At 32.1% G+C, this 20,713-nt stretch overlaps 1 long non-coding RNA gene across 1 annotated transcript; it reads left to right on the forward strand.

Annotated features, from left to right (window-relative positions):
- The first annotated feature begins 6,972 nt into the window (after positions 1-6,972).
- LOC123538767 (uncharacterized) lies at positions 6,973-18,885 on the forward strand. The gene is made up of 3 exons (XR_006683824.2): positions 6,973-7,238; positions 15,620-15,773; positions 16,626-18,885. It is a non-coding gene; the product is annotated as an uncharacterized LOC123538767 (long non-coding RNA).
- Positions 18,886-20,713: the final 1,828 nt, after the last annotated feature.

A 20,713-nucleotide genomic window follows, 5' to 3' on the forward strand; every position in this document is an offset into this window, starting at 1 on the left:
TCCGTTTTAATTAAGGATATTAAACTGTTAATTACTGGAGAGACGTCTCTTTACTCAAATTACTATATTGAAAGGCTCAATCAAAAATATTCTAGTTTCGTCCAACGCTTTCAAACAAAATTCTAAAAACAGATTTTATCATTTATTTAAATAGGTCTTCATTTTCGCAGATTCTTCTATTTTTTCTTTTTTGTCAAATTAGGAAATTGTATTTCTACCAGGCTAGGTATTATAAAATTACTTAAATATTCAAGCTTTTACTAGATATCGTTACTATACTGATGCCTTTCATATTTTATCACATGAAATCATCGTGAAGATATTGATGCTGGAGAAACAGTTTTTAAGTCAAAATAGAACGATAATATTCATACAAGGTACAGTAGCGGACCCGTAATGATAAGCAATTTCCATGCGATTACGTTGTCGCGGTATCCTACTTCAGTATTTTTTGGCAGAGGAAAAAGCACATGGGTCTAGGCACCTGCTGGAAAATCCCAAAATCGCATAAACGGAGTACGCATCCGTTATCTTAAATATTTTTTTTGTATTAATTTTTTTTTAATTATTAGAAACGTTTCTCCAATGTTTTGTGGCATTTAGCTATTTTCAAAACAATATGTGACAACACAAATAACAGGAAACTCCATTCTCAGAAGACTACAATGGATTAAATGAGACTTGATGGTTTGACGTAGAGATACCATTCAAGTACACTTCTTAGAAGATATTACGTTTTCACATTTGGCTAAGTATACTTTTACTGATTTTATTAAGCCCCTGGTTTGTCTCAGTAAGCGAAAATAGGTCAATAACGTTGGATAAATATCAATATTATACAGCGGCTTTTAAGTTCAACCAATATGATGTTTAAATAAAACGTTATACATCTAATAGTTTAAATCTATTACCTTTTTGTAAACATGTAAATCTTAGAAACATATCAGTAGCAACATTAATAAAATAAATGTACATGTCTGTACTAAGTAAACGGCCGCCTGTGGTATGAACTTCCCCCTCCCGTACTCTCCCCCTTACTTACATTTAAAAGTCTTTCGTCCTAGGCATATACCTGCTAATTCAGTGCGTCCGCCCTAAAACCAACGGACATGCAATTTTAATAGTCTCTGACCATCTTAGTAACTAATGTCTGCTTGTTTCGCTCACAAAATATGGTATCAGTAATATTTATAATAAGCTGAAAAAGTAGAGAAACTAGACGACAGACCAACTGTCTGATGATATACACTGATGTTTTTTAGTTATATATATATTTTCTATGGGGAATACTTGCATTTTGGATCTAATATTACTGACTTTGTTATATTCGATATTTTGCTGACTATATGCAATATTATAAACTGATCGCACAACACTTTAACGTTACGCCGTTTTGGCGTTACCGTACTTCCGTTTGATTTTTTTTTATCTTGAAAAGACATAGCGCCGAAACGTCGATAAAATAAACAGTAAAATTAATGCAGGTATCTTGTTGGTGTTGATCTTTTTAGCATCAGTTATACAAATCCTAATTTTTGAATGTAATTATACCTGTAGCTGAACTGGTAAACTTACATGAACTCTTCTAAAATATTTTGCTTCTTCTACCTTGTCCTATCCATCACTTGTCTTAGAAAAGACTGCTTGCAACTCGGATTATATCTAGATATACCTATGCAGTTTATGATGTTGTCTTACCTCAATGCAATTATTATTGAAAAGAGAATATATATGAAACATTTTTTTTTCTCGAATTTAGTGTATAAGGTTGCATAAATTCCAAGACTAGACCTGCGTGATTACGATCAAATTACTATACCAAGAATTTTCTACCTGAAGGTAGCACATATTTGTAGGTATCAGTCATATATAGTAATACATTTTTAGCAAGTGAATTTGAACCATTTTGTTATTTGTTTATGAAACTGTTTAAAACTAGAAGCTATAGTTTTGGTCAAACTGTTTCTTCTTTTTTTTTTTTTTCGCTTATAGTGCTTGTTAGTTTTTTGTAAATGAATCAAAGTAATCTTTCTTTCGTTACTCTAAACTTAATGTTAAGGATAAACCCCCTTTCCTCAGAAGTTGAAATGGTCGACCCCTTACTTATTCAGACATGATCAGTACAATGTAAATAGCTAATAATTTGATTCTACGTTTTTTGGATTAAGAACAAGAGCGGAGTTCAAAGGAGTACATCTCTTGTTTCGAGAAGAATTTTCTTATATTTTTAAATTGAATACATCATGCCATCTTGCGTGTTTGTCCAGGTTTTTGTACATCGATTTCTAGTTGTTGGTATCATCAAAGCAACAAAGTGTCTTATCGCACGAATTATTCGCTTCATTTAGAAATATAATACGGTTGCTTTGTTATATTTTTGTGTTTATACAACATGTAATGAGATTTATTTTATACTAGGTCCGTAGTCTGGCACGTTTATGAGAATTGCTATAATTAAAGAAGCAATGTTTCATAGGGCATGACACGCGACTAACCGTGTCGAATCTGCATTCATTTTGGAAGCAAATTAGTATACTATCAGATTTCATTTAAAAAAGTACAATCTGGCAAAGGAAGTGAGGATGTCATTTAGTGGATAATTTAGAATATACATGTACAGTGATTCAGATCAGGAATGCCCGCAGCTTAATATTAGTGCAAATAAAAACAATTTACAGCATTTTTAAAGCGAGTACGCCATGCAAAAATGGAAGTTTGCAGCAATATTTGAGGACAAAGGGGTTTTCAACGTTCTACATATTTATCGCAAACTTTTATTAACCATATCATCATTTTCTCATTAAAATGATACATGATTGCAGAACCATGTTTTAATATATTAAAACACTCATGGTTCTGCTATATACTATTTCGTTTCTTGCATGTTGATTGTAAAAAGGTAGATTATGTCGGGAAGCATTATTGTGGCTCATATATGGCACCAATTGGTAGGTCGACGTAACGTCAACGTTATCGTGTTTTAAAAGGCGAAGAGGTTACATGTCCTGTGAAATAAATTTGTAGTGCGTAGATGTCTAATAGAATATTCTGTGAGCCTAGTGATCGATTTAAGAGTTACACCTTTGTTTTATTACCCGCCGCCAGGAGGCGGTGGGTTTCTTGGTATGCTAAATTTTTTTCGCGTGTGAGACATGGAGCAAGTCACGTGACAGGTTTTCGATACTGCACATATTCTTATCCGTAGATTTGTGATACACTAATACTTTATTTAAATGATAAAATATTATATTTTTGTATGTATATTTTATCTTTTTTTTTTAAATAAGAAAAAAACTTGGGTCACGTGACACGTTTCAACCATCTTCGTAACACACCGTAAGTTACGACCATCTTCAACTTTCGCTTTCGGATGGCTGTGACCTAGTTCACACGATCCTTTTGTTTACATTTTTATTTTTACAATTTTCGCCTTTCATGTGGTACATTTGGCTTAGATACAAGACTTTTATAATTTGGTTGTGATGTAGGATTACCATGATTATCGGAGATTTGTAGAATAATTCGTTCTGTTTATATCAAATTGTAACAACGGATTGATGCGTATGACGTCATCAATATCTGCGTAAATAACATGTAAACAAATAATCAGCTGTTCAGTAAGATTATAACCTTTGATATGTAATGTTTGTTGAGTAAATGGAAATGTGTTTACATTACATCTGTTAGGATTCCGGTTAGGAAAGTGTGGTTAGTTTGCATAAACTATAGATATTAGATTTTTTTGTATATAATTTAATATATATAGATTGCCATGACCTGAGATCATCAGCCAACAAAACATTGCTCACAATAAAAAATGACCATCATTATGACTTATCTGAATATAATTTCTGGCGGCGGAAAAACTTTTGACTTGTATCATATCTGTTATATGATATAACAGATCAGCTATGGTGACACCCTTTCGGGCTCCTCCATGTCCGTGTTCCTGCTGTTGTTCCAATAACTTGCCCTTTGCCTCGTAAAACAAAACATTCCTTGGCGTCTGTAATGTGCCAAATAACATGTTGTCTTGACGTTGTCTTGACGTCTGCTTTGTCGTGTTTTAATGAAAATGAACATTGTTGCTCATATTAAAATTACAATTAATTTTAAGTACTTTAAAAAGTTGTATTGTTACAGAGAAGGTAGTATATATTGAACTGCCAAAATATTAATATTACATAGATGAGGCGTTTCATTGATACAAGTGATATATTTATATTAGCACTCTATTTACGTTTGTAGAAAATATTATATTCTAGTTTTACCTATTATCTGCCTTTGCTAATAATAGCTGTCATTCCTTAACTTTGTTGGCGTACGGAAACCATAAGGAATGTTTTTGATATAAATTATTCAGCTAAAGTTATTCCTATCCAATATGTAAAGCACGTTTTCCTGAGTTGGATACGTGTTTGTTTCATCTCTAGTGTTACGGCGGTCCCGTGGGAAAACTAGCAGCAAGCGCGGAACTTTTAATGAATAACATAGTAACAATTGGCGCAAACTGTACCTCTATTCAAATTGTAGGGATGTAGGGAGTTATTGCAGTGTTTTTCTTTGTTAAGAAACTGAGAGACATTTCAGAAGAAATGAATCTTGTAAGGAAATACTGCTTGTCAATATTTGTAAATTGTTACTTACGTATTTTGTTTGGGTTTGGGGGGTTCATTAATCACCATATTGATGTTCAATTCAATATCGGGTGCGTGACGATATAGACCGGTTATATTACTAGAAACAATTTTTTGTTACTCATGCAATATACGGAAAAAAGTCCTCAAAAGAAATCCGCGCCAAACTCTGAAAATTAGGTTATATTTAAGTGCAGATTCCTTTAGATTTTAAATAAATAAATTATTGCAAATTTATCCAAAACAAATCAGTTAAACGAAATATAAGTTTCATTTCTTTATTCACATGCATACATTACATTATAAAGCAATTCAAGAAGCATTTTGTAAATAATTGCTGAAACTGTTTAAGAAGTTCAAGAAAAAAATATTATCACAATTTGATGTTATTAAGTCACCCGCTTATCTGTAATAACATTGTGAATACAGTTTTGTTTTGCAAATCCCATGTAAATGTCTTTTTCTTGTTTCTGACTTTGAAATAAACATGTTTCAACCCCTTCTAACTCCAATGCCGACAAGCATGTTTTAGAAATATTTAATGTATAAATTTGGTTAGAAATTCTATGTTCTGACTTTCCACATCTATGTTCTTAATTTTGACAACCCTACCCTTTTTTGACAAAAACTGTAAAGTGCTAAACATAGCCTACCAGTACTTGCCAGAAATCTTAAAACATCTTTTTTTCTGATATTTGAAAGAAGCATTTACGCTATTGTATACCAGCAGTAGAATAATACAGCATATGGTCTACAGTAACGGCCACAATACGTATTAGAGTACTTCAGAATTCCAGATGCAATCTTACAAAAATGTGCCATGGTATTTTTGAGGACTTTTTTCTGTTTCATTTCCTTACATACTACTTGTTCCAAAAGGTTTATGTTGGAATTAGTTCAACCCCAAAAGTTAAAATGACCAGCCTTATAAGTGAGACGTTATTTTTACACAATAAGTACAAGTATTCATGCGTTTGAATTATGAAAATGTATTTGCTTTGAATCGATAAATGTGTACTCGTATTTTCACAAAATAATCTTGCGCTGTTTATATTCGCTGCATTACTCGGACATATTTCTCGATACAATTCTAATAAGCCATGCTTATCAAAAGAGACATTTTGAAAATTCCACGGGGAAGAGAGATGTATAAACCGCTTAAAGTCTGACAATGATGCCAGAAATTCTAAATACATAAAGGTATTGCGCCGTTTTGTTGTGATACACATAAAGTCGGGTAGATAGTTAAACTATATCCATGTAAATGGTAAAAGATTTTTTTTCGAATCTGTGGAAGTGTCAATATTTATTTTATTTCCAAAATAAATAAATAAACCAATTGCATGTTTTTAGAAATATACTGTAGATAATCTTTAGAGAATATATTGAGCATTACAAATTTCGTGAAAGGTTTAATATATGTGATCATTGTCAAGTTAAAAATAACTAAGTACTAGGTTAATCGATAACGCAAAGAAAATAAAAGTTGATTTCTTTTTTGCATAAAAACATGTAAATGTTGTATTTCAGATTTCCACACCAATTTTTGTACATTATTAAGTATTGCAACATAACGATAATCACCATAAGCAAATTAAGTTACCCTTATTTTTTTCTAAAATGTATGGACATTTAAATGCTTCACTGTGCATTTACAAACGGTGCAGGTACAATATCCTGCATTTGTAGTTTATAGGTAACATTTATATGCATCTCTCAATAGGAAGAGCGCAAATCTACGGAGCGCGGGGTCGTGAGCGCGATTCCCGACGGGGCGTAAGTTCTCCATGACGATTTGATAAACGACCTGCCTTTCACCTTTGATTCATGTAGGGAAGTTTGCAGGTACTTGTGGAGGACAGGTTTGTACTGGTGCAGAATCAAGAAACACTCCTTAGGTTAACTGTCCGCTATTACATAACATAACTGAAATGTTATTGAAAAACGGCGTTGTTAAACCAAAAACAAACAAACAAAAAATACATGCATGCGCTACTGGGAACTTGCATTTCTTCTTTGTGTATCAAGTCGTTTTAGTTGAAAGGAAATGGCAACTTCCGAGGACAATAAACCTTCCGTTAAATGGAAATCGTAATGAGGATACAGAAGTCAGGGTTTGATAAGCTCTTTTTATTACTTTCTCCAGTTGCAAGTTTGATCTATAGGCAACTTAATGAGTACTTCTCAGAAATAAAACATGTTTTACCAATATCGAATTTTCACATTATCTTTACTTATGAGGCGTCTAATGGGACAAACTACGATATTTTCCCGGAATTCTATAATGCCACTTAAAGAGAACTTTATTGTTTTCCTGAGACATGCGCTACTGAATCATCATCGTTCTGCTATTGGTTTTGTGATAAAGTGACCGTGGTAAAGATATAGGAGACAACATTTGCATATAAATTAAACTATGTTTCCTTCCAGGATCTGGGATATTTGAATCGTATTAAATTGTGTTTTTTGCAAGGCGGAATTTTTAAATTTTTTTTTGTTCACAATTGACCTTGTCTGCAAAAGTGTAGGAAATTATTAACTGAATTTGAAGACGACGGTTAAATCAAATTTGAGAAAGGAAGAGTGGATGTATAAGTACAGGTAAAGTTAATTTCTTGCCATTTTTAGTGATAAGAGGTAGTTAAAACGTAAGTCGAATTTTGCATGACTTTGTGTACTTAAGTATTATGTCAAATGTCTTTGAAGCAGAGTTACATGTAGAATTAAGAAAAATGAACATGTTTGACGTGGTATTGACAATTGCGTCTTACGAATATAAAAGGTAAACATTGTTTTCTACATCAGCGTTTGTTGCTTGGATGCAAGCATGATATAGTGTTGAAATTGAATCTCAGTTTAAATACACAGAGAAGTAAATCTATTTATCTTTTAAAATACCTGATCTCATTCTTGGCTCAGATGGTTTTGCTTTATCACTACACTTTCTGTTATTATCTTGTTGCATTCTACTGATTCATGAAACAATATAATTTTAAGTTCCGTGTTTAAAAAAGACTACTATAAAAATTGGAGGAAATTTCAGCCAACTTGATACTATACAAAATAGATATACATGTACATTAAAATATTTTGCTTTTCACTTTCTTACAAAAAGTAATCTATCCCTTCCATAAATGACCATTTAAATAGCAGGTATTCAAGTGTTCGTTCGTGAACATTGGTCTTATTTTCATCAAACGGTTTCATGAAACATTTCACTAAAGGTATATAATCACAGGTGAAATAAGATCTGTTTTTTTTTTACCATAAAATGAAAACAGGAGTATATTCCACATATTCCAAGACCTGACTTTATAGTTAACTTTGTACTCACATAACTGAAATTTGTTAAATGAGAAATGCGAAAGCATAGCAACATTATTATGTTCGTCTGCAATTGAAAATTTCCAAATGGCAAAATGGTTATTAGTGAAAAGAATCGTCCTTTGTCACATAGTCTGTAAAACTATACTTTTTTCGAAAATGCTTTGATATAACTATACATGTATATATATCGCTTAGGCAAAAATATACTCAAATATGAAATCAAATAGTGTGAAGCGTTGAATTACAAATCAAAGCGTATTCTGCTTTTAAGAAAGCTTTATTAAGGGTAGAATAATATTACAACAATATTGGCGTATTTTCCGCCTATAAAGTTTGATATATAAATGCTATCTGAATATAGCGATCAATTAGATACCATAAGATATGGTCTAGTGATAAGAGATACCAGGCATCTGTTTCGCTCATTGGTTCAGGTTATCTTAAATAGCACTCTATCTGGTTTGTTATCGCCAATTCTACCAAAGTAGAAATATGTTGTATGTTATGGTAGATAAAGAGCGCGTTTGATTGGCTATCAATTACTGCTGCATTTGTCCCTCAGCCTTCGCTGAAGGTCCGTTGAATAAATTTATGATATGACTGCGGTCAACTTTCCTTATCTTTGCAACTGACTGGCTATCCGATGGGGGAAGTATATGAATCATACGATATTTGAACAGTATAGCACACTCTTGTATGTAAGGATCTGTGACGTCACCGATAAGGTCTGCTATCTAAAAATAGCACAGGACTCAATTTGCGGACAAACAACCAGTGCATTCATTGTACAATAGCATAAGTAAACCATAAATTTTGCATTTATTTCGTTATTTTTGTTCAGGTTTCTAGCCTGCACATCGCAAACAAATGTTTTTTTCTTCACTTTTTATTTCACTAAACTAGCCGAGAAACTCTTTATTTTATATACATGTTAGAAATAACATACCGCATTTTTATCAATACATATATGTATGAATGGATGATGTTATTATATTATTCTGTTCATTTTGTGACATATCCAGTTTTAAAAAAACAATATTTAGAAAAAGTAGAATAACTCGGAAAAATGTATTAATACCAAATGGAAAGCATTATTTAAAACAAAAATGTATTCACAGATCCAAATTGTGCTTCTTAGATACCGTCATATATTAACAACTTATTTTCGTAAAAAATTCATTTTAAGTGTTTATAAATTTAATAGATCTACCTGTGAATGTAAAAAGAAATCTTATGATCGCATAATTTAAATTCATTGAAATTTTGAAATGTGATGAACAACATGTATATTTTAAAGTAAACTGTCATACACATTATTATTTTCGGTCACATATTCAGTTATTCGTTGAAACAATTAACACCTATGTGATATACATATGTTGTGTTTTATTACAAATGATCCCTTAGTGCGACATAATCAATTAAAGATATTTGACTTTTGATAGTAATATTTAGATGTTATCTGATAAAAACATGTTCGAATCTAATGCAACACCATTATTTTCTACCAAATCATGCATATCTGTATTTTTAATAAGGACCAGACCGACCACTGACATCGAGGATCATAAGCAAGTTTGCGTCTAGTGTTGTGTGAATCAGTAGTTTAAAGTAAAAAACATGTAGTTATTGTAGTTATGATTTTAATTCTGCTAATACATTCTTTGAACGTCATGAATCAAAATGATTTAGCATTAAAAGTTTCAACCACAAGTGCTCTTCGGTGTGTCGCATTCGAAAATATTGTAACTTGTTATTTAGACTGTAAACTGTTCTTCTAATGCAAGATTTTAATAGTATAATATGGGGTAATATGGATGCTACATGCTTCTCTTTATTTGCTTAGTAGGCCCGTTTTGAATCGTCTTGTTAAAATAATATGTCTGTATAGTTTGTATATTCCTTACATTCGTCCCAATATATTTTTTTTAATTAGTAATTTATAGTTTCATCTCTTTTATTTATTCTATTAACAGGTGCGACAATTTTATTCAGGTGGCATGTTAGTTTTTTAATTCCCAGATAGTTGATGATTCGTTATATATAGAAAACGCTCCCTTGTCCGCAATTCGCGCATTGCATTATGGTATAACTGCTGTATGTTCTATTTATAGAACACGAGAGAGTGCTATTCAAATTAGTAGCCAAAAATGATAACTTAGAATTTGGCCATATATCTAAAATGAGATGTCGGAGCTGCTCTGGGTGTATAATTAAAAAAAAAAAATCACTTGTCTACTAGTTGAACAAAATGCCGATGTTAACTTAAAAATATATTTTGATAATATAATACTGATTTAAAAAAGCCCGTAGTAACTTAAAAAGGAAGTCTAATAAATTGATATCTAGTAAATACTCGGATTTGTTTTGACATGTATATGTTGACAGATAGCATTTCCTGAAATTTGTTGCGCGCTATTTTCAATGTTTTAGTTAATATCGGCATTTTCAATAATTTTCAAATTACATCTTCTTCAGCTCGCAAAGGTACGGATTTGTGAGCAGGTCGTTTTTAAGGAATACAAAATGTCAGGAACACGAATTCAAAGATTGGCAAGCTCTTTTACTTCGTTTTGTTTTAAGTGGAATATGGTTGATTTATGGGCAACTTAATGATTGCTTCGTACAGGAAACATATTTTGCGGATTTCGGATTTTCTCATGTTCGTAACATAAGGAGAGTAGCGGGACAAACATTTATGATGTCACTTAACAGGACAAAATGCTTTATCATTGCCCTAAGATATGTGTTATTTGAATACACTCGTCTTGCTATTTATTCTGTGAGATACTAGACTGCAGTCTGAAGCTTATATTTGCATAAACTTCATTGAAACACGTCGGCAAAATATTTTTTTCCTTGTAGTGTGACCTTTGATACAAACAGCCTAATAGGCAAGATTAATCAGATATTGAAGAAGAAGCGTCAGAAGTTGCATATGGTGAATGTAATTAATATTATTCATTTGTTGAATTTAGAAAAAAACCCAGACTGAACTGTATTTGAAAATAGGCATATTTTGCAGTTAGCATTGTTTGCAAGTGTGAAGGAATTGATTGCTAGTGCAATGAATTTACGTGTTTTCGTGTATTTGCTCTGCTAACGTGACACGGACACAAAGTAGCCACACTCGAGTGTTTTATTTTCAGTAAGAAATACACTAATTGTAATAGAAAAATACATTCTTTCTGTTTTTGTCACAAATGGCAAATATTTCAAAATTTTGGGAGTATACATGTATGTATTTTTATTTCATACGGAGTACAGATTAAAGGAAACTCATTAAAGATTCAGTGAGATGTGTGTACTTTGTACGCATACACAACTTCAAATTTGAATTTATGTTCCAATTCTGTTTAACTGTTTTAGCCAGAACGTAAATAATTCTCAGACTATCAGACAACAAATACATGTGATGAAGTTACCCACAACAATGCCATCCAACTTAACTCTGAAGTGCGCAACTCGAACATCCGCATGGCGACTTATTTAAGCAGCTGTGCTGTAATTTATGTTACAGGTTGTTGTAAAGATATATTCAGTGGCATTTACGAAGATGATAAACCTGGGGCCGTATTCATAAAGCATCTTTAGTATAAGTTTTGACTTAAGTTGAAGATTTTACTTAAGTCTGTGGTGATTTCAGCTTAAGTCTAAGTAAAAAAACTTAAGTCCTATTCATAAAACAGCTTAAACTTGAGATACGTAAGAAATGACTTAAGTCAGAAAACAAAATGGCGTCGTGAGTACGATTAAAGTGTTGTTTTTCAGATAAAAGCACTTTAAACATAACTGTGCATGTTGTATCTGTCTGAAATAAATGTTGTGTTTTAAAATGTTTTCGTCCACAATAAAAGCAAAGAATTACTTATTAAGTTGTTTTATGAATAACAAATATACTTAAGTAAAATAAATTTCTTACTTAAGTAAGACTTAAGTAAATAATCAATTTCTTATGCTTATACTTGTGATGCTTTATGAATACGGCCCCTGGTGTCAAATAGCATTTAAAATAGGGTAAACACTGACTGACTGTCAGGCCCACTCGGACTTCCTTTCGTCAGCAATGTAACAAGTTTGATATGTTGACACTTTAATGAGTGCTTCTTAGAAGGAACCAATATCGGATTGTATCATGTACCGCAATAAACATATGAGGAGTCTACCGGCGGGACAATTCACGATATTTACTAAGAATTCTATGATGCTACTTAAGAGGACTTTATTGCTTCTCTGAGACATGCGCTAATGAATTACCATCGACCCGTTTTTACTATCGCGACTGCTTCTTGTGTTATTATATATTAGACTGATATCTGATGCTTACATTGCATATTCAAGGACAAATCTCTGAAAAATCTTTTCCTCAAGAAGATGGGATTACTGAATCTTATTAACGCTATTGTTAACCGTCTTAAGTAAGATGGATAATGTATCTGAACTGGAATTTTGATTTATAATTAACTTTGCCTACCAAAGCTTTAGGAAAGCAGATCAATTACGTCGGAAAAGGTAGTTTGAATGCTTTATTTGGAATGTGAAAATGTGAATAGCTAGTTTAAAGTGATAGATTATAGTTTGGTAAGCTGTAACAATTTTCTGTAAAGTAAAGGTAAGGTAATTGTTATAAATTAATCTTTGTTGCTTTATATATGACCTTGTTGTGAATTATTATCAATACAGAAATTTTAATGTAAATTTGTAAAGAAATGAATACGCATATCTTTTGAAATATCCACTTTATGCTCAAGGTAACGATGCTTCAGCTTTTACATTGCGCTTAAGTGTAGACTTGATCCTGGCTCTTGGATATTTTTTTATATTTTTTGATTGCGACGAAAGTCAATTTGGTTGCCTGAAATAACCCACTTCAATTTACTATACATATCCATGACATAGTGGCTAACACTACTAATAACTGTACTGGTAATCTCACTCATTTTCGATGTAAAAAGTCCAATAAAACTACATTTATTTCTTTATTTTTTTCCTTTGATATATAAAAGAACATTGATTTGGTTAGTTTGTGATACAAATTTATAAAAAAAATCATTATTTTTTAAGAACAAATAAAGAACATTAGCATAAAGAAATTGAATAAACAATTTGGCAGTGGCTTATATCTCATCTTGTTCTTTGAAAATCTACACAGTAAACATGTGATCGTTTATCTGAGGTTTCATATAGCCTATACATGTTTTCTAAAGTAATTTTATTAGGATACTTTCTTTTATGTGTTGATTACAATGTACGTAGTTTTGCTGTGTAAGGAATTCCATCAGTCAGAATACAATATATGGTGTGTAAACACACTTTCGCTCCAGATATCAGACAGTTTGTTTTAAACGAATCGTGTGTTATATAAATTTGCTGATGTTCTACAGTAAAGAAAACACATACGGTAATGAAACTTTGCATGAATGTGCATTCCATAGCTACCATCACCCAAGCCAAATTTCATTTTTGCAAATTAGATATAACCAAAGTTATGGCAAATTGAATATGCGTTTCACTTAAGTATAAATTTCAGACTTAAATGTTAATGAATACGGGCCCTGTTACCACACTATAACAATAGTCAATAGTACTCAGCTAAAGAGTTAAATTGATATAAAAATATGGCATATTTCAAACATCTATGTCTTAACTGGTACACAGATACAGCGTGTTGGACAATGGACAATGGAATAACTCTAACAGTTGGCTCTGTTTGAACAAAATGTTCTTGATAAAATCTTATTTAAATAACTTTACCGATGCATTGCATATATAAAGAAGAATGCTGTCAAAGCAAACATCTGTTAAGAGAACGTCGGATTAACATTTAGTACGTCCCGAACGGTTTCATCTGATTCGTTGAAACCCATATAATGTTTATTAGAAAATAGAAAATTCATTCGAAACATAGGACGCATTTGAGCGACATAAAATCAAACATTGATTGTTTCAGGCTTTTAAAGAGTTGTTATGAGGTTAAACAAACATCTCACAACCCCCTACCTCCATGTAGCACCAATTTAAGGAAAATGTCATCAAAACTATGATTTTTCAATAGACTTCCAATACGAAAACCTGTTTGATCCATTTATTCCAGAATCAATAAAGCTAGAAATCAAGCATACAATTATATAATTTTATTTGCCTATTACTAGACTAGTATATAATTTTCTTAATATATCATGAGTTAATGTGCACCGCCGTATGAACATGTTTGCGGGTGTCTCTAAATTGTTTTCGTACTTGTAGCATGTGTGAATGTTGAGTTCTGCTCAGTTCTGAGCTAGAGGACGTGGACGGTAGATTGCATTTCCAATACCGTCCATGAACAGGAAGCCTGCAGCATTGTTGTCGAGTTGCGCGACCTGTTAAGTTTCAACTCTTTCAATTTTAAAAATAAAACCGTTTCATTCTTCTTTCTTGGATAAAAGTGATCCGGACACGCAGAAGTACCTTAACAAGTAACATAATATGCGATTTCAGTCTGTAGAACGATGTATAATATGTATAATATCAATATTCTAATCACGTATTTAAAAACTACTAAACAACCACACTACAGTCATCGTAATATTACATAAAAGAATACTTCATTGGTCCTATAGCAGATACAAAATGTACATGTACTTTGGGTTCACATAAGAAATGACCCCAAAAGTTTGAAAATTGAAATGATTCCACTTAATTTGCAATCTAATTAAACTTAGGAAACTTAGTAACAGTTACATAATATATTTATCATTTCTAAATTATCACAGCTATGATCTTTTTTGTCGTTTTTTTGTATCTTCAAAATTCGTTTGAAACGAGCCTTCAAACGAAGTTTGCTTTTCGAAAATTATAAGTTCTGACTATGCTTCAAGGTAAAATTGCTTTTGACTGACTTGAAACGAAATTATGCGAAATATTTACGTAAATACTAGGTATTATTTTTTAACAGTAGTTGAAAGACAGCGTCCTCAGCACGAAATGTCGATATTTGATTTATTTTTATGAGGATGTCATTTACAAAGTTTATAGTAATGTTTGGGTCAGGGTAAGTTTTCCTCAACTGTATAAAACGGTTTATTGGGGGGAAATTACAAATGTATGATCAACACACCACGTGGCTGTGTTAAACCGTTTTTACTAGGTGTACCAACTGCTCTTTCATTTGTTTGTTCCGTCCTCATTGTTTAATGATTAACATTTTTTCTGTGAATTTTGTGTAAGTGTTAATCATGGATACGTTCTTGCAACTTGGCTTTTCCTATTAGATATCTATTCTTACTTTGATAGCAGTTGATGTGTTACATTGTATATACATCTATATACCAGAAGGTGACAGAATCTCGAATGATGTTTTTTGTTTGCTTCTTTGCTTTCTTTGACAATTTGACTAAAAACTTACATGCATATTAGGTCAATACTGCTTTCGGATAACCTTGATTTCTTGCAGCTATTAAGTTAACGTGTTCTCAGAAAATACCTGGCAACTTCCCACAGGAATCTGAGCTGAAAGGGAAATGACCTAAGAAATGATTTTTCAAGTCAAGCATCATGTAAAATATACACCTCACTCGAGAGTCATACCGAGGATCTCTAGATTGGAAGTAATTTACTCTAAATATTGAGTTGGGCAGGACATATTAATCATTATTGTATTAATATTTTTATAGACAACATGGAGAAACCATAAATGATGCCATATATAAATGTGACAACGACAGAAAAGTATAAGAAGGCGGAACAGTCGTTACTATGGTTACCATACGTCATAATTACAGTTGTGTGCCTTGTACTCCTTGCCATTAACTTCTGGTGTTATCATAGGTAAGTAGTGTTAGGTATATGAACATGCTTCAGTGCATTAAAGTCATTTATAATAAATGAACTACATTAATTTCAAACATTTTCGTACATCTATCAATTAAGGATGCATATTTTACAGAAATGCATTAATACCATATGGCATTATAAATAATACAATTGAAGTTTTTAACACTATTTGTTGAGAACTGCGGCCATAAGATATTCCAATAGGGTTATTAGTCGTGTTATATGTTACGTACTATATTGGCCTTATTTGTGTAACTCAGAAAATTGACTAATGCAAAGTTAGTATGTTTTTTTTTTTTCGATTTGCAACTCAATTCCGAAAACAATGCGTCCTCATCATATCTATCTATGTTTACTAGTTTTGTGCCAAGTTGAAACAGTTTTCTAAGAATACTTCCATTTGAGAATTTCACGTTTTTTGATAGGAATAAAATACATAATTTGTCCTTGGAATGTAGCGTAGGATCATTTGTTAGTCGATGATCATTTGTGCTTTGTTAAAATAAATCATACAAAATATCTATTCATTCATTATAACAACCCGGCTCAGTTTGCGCTAATTAGTGGTAATGGCATTCATACAGAGCTTTTAATATTGTCAATATACAGAAAAGAAAAATAAATAGAAATTACGAAGAAGGCTACCTGATATGGTGTTCTTTTATAAAGACGTCAAACAGTAGTTGCAGTGTGTCTCCTTTTGTTTTGTCGTTTTGAAATTCAAAACTTTAGCATATGGTTTGTATCAATAACTCTCGGGTTAAATGATTGAAATCGTAACTACAAGATCACCGCTCTTTGTTAAAAATAAACAGTATCGAGTATACACTTTCTTTTTGCTTTCAGGAGACGACGGTTACAATATGAGAGAAAATCTGAAGTACTTGAGACAAGGGAGCGAGTTAGGGAACGCCGGATCATTCTTAATATTGTCAAATCAAAATATAAGTCGTACATTGTAGACGACAAGGGCAAAAATATGGAAGGAAATTCATGCGTTATTTATTCGAATTCTATGCAATTTACATCCAATGGACAAGGAGTCGCGAATATGTGATACAACAGATGTCTATTTCTATTTTAGTTTTCTGTATAACAGTATTCCTATTTGATTGTTGCCTGTCTAGTTATTTGATAAAATGAAATATTGATATATAAACGAAGTGGCAAACTTGCACTTATGAAACCTGCTAATGTCAGGAAAATTTAATTAAAATGAAAACGATAATCTTGCAGTTAAAATCCTATAGTATAGTTAAAAAGTAGTGCGCATGATAAACAATTATGTCGGGAGCAGTTAACTTACAACAGTTGTTCTTAACAGCGGCAGTTATATCTTAATTACGAAAATGGCAAAGTTTAAATCATTATCGTATTCGTGACCAAGCTGACGATTTCTCCAGTAGTATGACTTGTTTAAATATTAGTATAGGATAGTTTGGACATGATGAAATGTCGTTATATCAATAGGTATGTATCTATGTCTTTACACAGTCATAAGAAATCATATTAGACCGTCTGTATAAACCATGACGAAATAATCAAAGTTATCGTGAAGTGTTAATCTTTAATTTCGGATATTTTCTATGTTAAATAATTCTATTTCAAGCAAGCAATTTAAGAGAATGCGTTGTTTAAAATATGCAAATTCATTGTATTTCAATAACGGAGAAGGAAAACCACATTTAAGTATAAGAATTAAGAAATACATTATTCTGTTTCTAATTGTTAGAAGTGTTATATGTATTTTGTGAAGCTGTTGTTTATTTCACTGAGAAACGACAGTAAGTTTTCAAGATATTTCGGATTCATCATATTATTTTAAATGCAGTTGTTGGTAATTAATGCGGTCACATATGATGTAGAAAAAGAAGAATGAATACTTATCACATCCCTCAGCTGAAATTGTTTAAAGAATGAATTCTTATACATCTCTCAGATGAAATTGTGGTGGAGTAAAAATATTGTTCTTTTACATTGGCAAAATATAGAAGAGGTCATTAGGTTGTTCACCACCATTCACTTTTTTAGTGCCTTGAAGTACTGGAAATCTTTATTCAAGCCATTGGTTAAAGTAGGATCTTTGAGGGTGGCAAATTAGAAATGTTATTCAGTGTATAGCCATTATTTATTACATAGGTAGAATACTATGAAGTTAGGTCATGCTTGAAATATCTGCAACCATCTTGAAATAAATAAATTGTTCAAATAAAGATACCCAACTTGAGCGCATCATTTCCTATTTAACGCCAAGTTGCCAAGTTTATTGCATATTGTAATCTTTTACATCTTACATCTATTAAACAGTCGTCATAAAATAATTCGAGGCAAACATTATTAGCTTTGCAAGGATTAATTCATGTTTAAAAATATGCTTGAGTGCAATTGAGACTAATTCTGTGAAGTGTGTGTTAGAATTGTAAATGTTTATTACAATTATTTTTATCACTACAAATGCATCTTTCATTTTTAATGCTATATGCTGACTGTTAATAGTAAACTTTGAAAAGCAATAAAAGCATTACACGTGTTTCATATCTCATTTTGCTAAACTTGGCCCATACATATGAGCCGTCTATGTTCTTTTGCAGTTGCACCACATCATTCAATGATCCATAGTAGGTGCAACTATAAATTTCCATTAGTCTTGTTCTTCATGATTCAGTGCATCAATTTTCTTGTATGAAAATTAGTTTATCATTGGTTTCGAAAATCTCTTACTTGTTCTTTGATTGTACGTTAGATTTATGAATATGTTTATTCGTACAACAAATTATAAAACCTTTACCCTGCTAAGTTTCTAAAATGGGACTTGGCCATCATTCAATTTGGGCAGTACCATTTATTATTCGAAGGGGTGTTCATTGAAAACTCACTGACTGAATAGCGAACGGTGCAGACTATGATCCGACTGCAAGGATGTTCAGGCTGATCTTGGTCTGCGCTGGTCGCAAAGGCAGAATAACTTACCGACAGTAGGCTAAAGGTTAATCACATGCCGTTGTTACACATGCTTTCTCTGTTATATATGCTACTGAATTGTCAAACAACATATTGATGAAATAAACATTACGTACTGTGCACTGAAAATAAATAACTTTTTGTATGCCTTTGTGTGTATAATTTGCCTTCCTTTTCATGAAAACATGCTGAACAACAGAGGACAGGATATTATCAGTGATACAATCATGTATATTTGTACGGGTGTCAGTCATACGTTTTTAAATGTAGTAGTGAACGAAAAAATAAATGCGTTTCAGACTGACATAGTCCTAAAAACAATTAGGCATTTACAAAGAGCCACACATCTGGCATTGTCAGATATCAATAGTTTTCTATATAGAAGGCGTCTTTACAAATTATGATCATAATAAACAGTAGTTTTGTACTGAGCGGAAATACATAAAACATGTTAACATCAATCAGCTTTTAATAGAACTCGTATGGTATGACACTGAAATAGATTTTCCAAACAGTAGCATGACAACCAACGTGAATTTATTACAGTTAATCCCTGTTATATGATAAACAAGAGTACCTTTAAGTTTTAGAATAATTGGAGATTGTGGTAAAAACAAATAGCGGCCTCTTTTACAAATAAGACCATTATCATATAAGAATCTTAATGCTTTAGGAGATCAAAGCAGGCTTTGGATATGTAATAAAGGATTGTTTACAATCTTGTGCTTCTGGAAAACACAATGCTTTTAATAAGACTTCATGTCTAAACTAAAAAGTGTTCACTCGATGTCTGTTTTAGTAAGAGTACATTTTTTTAGTTGTCTTTGTACGATAAAGATGACATTAATATTTAACAATTTATGCCGAAATACCATTGAAGTCTTTGATAACATGTCTCAAGTTTTCTAGAATTTTTCTTGACTCAGCTTTACTAAAACGGTCCTCCAAATTGTCTAATACAAGTAGATAAAAAGGCGAATCTTGCTATCAATATAATGCCGCCTAATAGTTGGCCTAAAGATACTTTTCAAGTATACATATTCTCTATTATTTCTGCCAACAAATACGAGCTTGTAAAACTTGTAGAGTATTTGGTTATTGATTTTGACCACTGCAAGATTCATCGCTGTCTTGTTAAATAGCAAATATGTTTAAAATAGAATATAAAATTGCAGAAGTAATGTGCTAAAAATAGTCGTGATCATTCACGTCCGTTTAAATGAAACATTCTGTGATTGAACGACTGATGTTCATACACCGCATAACTATAAGTCTACTATGATCATAGTTCTGAAAGAAGTCATATTGTGAGGTTTCTCTAATGCGCTAATTTATTTATAGTACATGCATTTTTAAAACAGCATACAATCTTTAAATATATCTTTCCGATGCAAAGAAGCGAGTGCTGTCACTAGACGTTCTGAGTTTCAAGTGAACTTGCATGAAACAAATAAAATTATACAAACAACAAACAAATAAAAATCAAAACTAAACTAAAAAAAAGGATAAATATCCAACAGGGAAAGCCACATTCAAAAAATGCAGCCTCCCAGAACGTTAACGCAGCACTCAGGCCGTGCACACGACCATGCACACGCTCAAACAAAGCAAACACACAAGGACAAATCGAACAAATAAAGGAACATAGTGGGGCACCGCCTTGGAACGGTTAGAGGCAAAATCACCACTGGGGAGCTTAAACCGTTTTATGGTGCACCTAACTTCACACTTACCCCCATGTTCCAAAATCACAGGACAGAACAATTGCCCAGACCCAAATCTTACGAAGTTTGTAAACCACATCCCCTTAAAAAACGGGTTTTGATATACATTCTCGCAGAAGTGTCTTTAAATTGCTATTGTACTTTAAAACCAAATCTGAATTACAATTGTAAAGTATAGCAAAGAATTTACGTAATTTATAATAACGGTAGCCGTATTGAAGATCTGAAGCGTTTGTTTGTAATATATTG

Source organism: Mercenaria mercenaria, chromosome 18, assembly GCF_021730395.1.
Source record: "Mercenaria mercenaria strain notata chromosome 18, MADL_Memer_1, whole genome shotgun sequence".
In the NCBI taxonomy this organism is placed as follows: domain Eukaryota; kingdom Metazoa; phylum Mollusca; class Bivalvia; order Venerida; family Veneridae; genus Mercenaria; species Mercenaria mercenaria.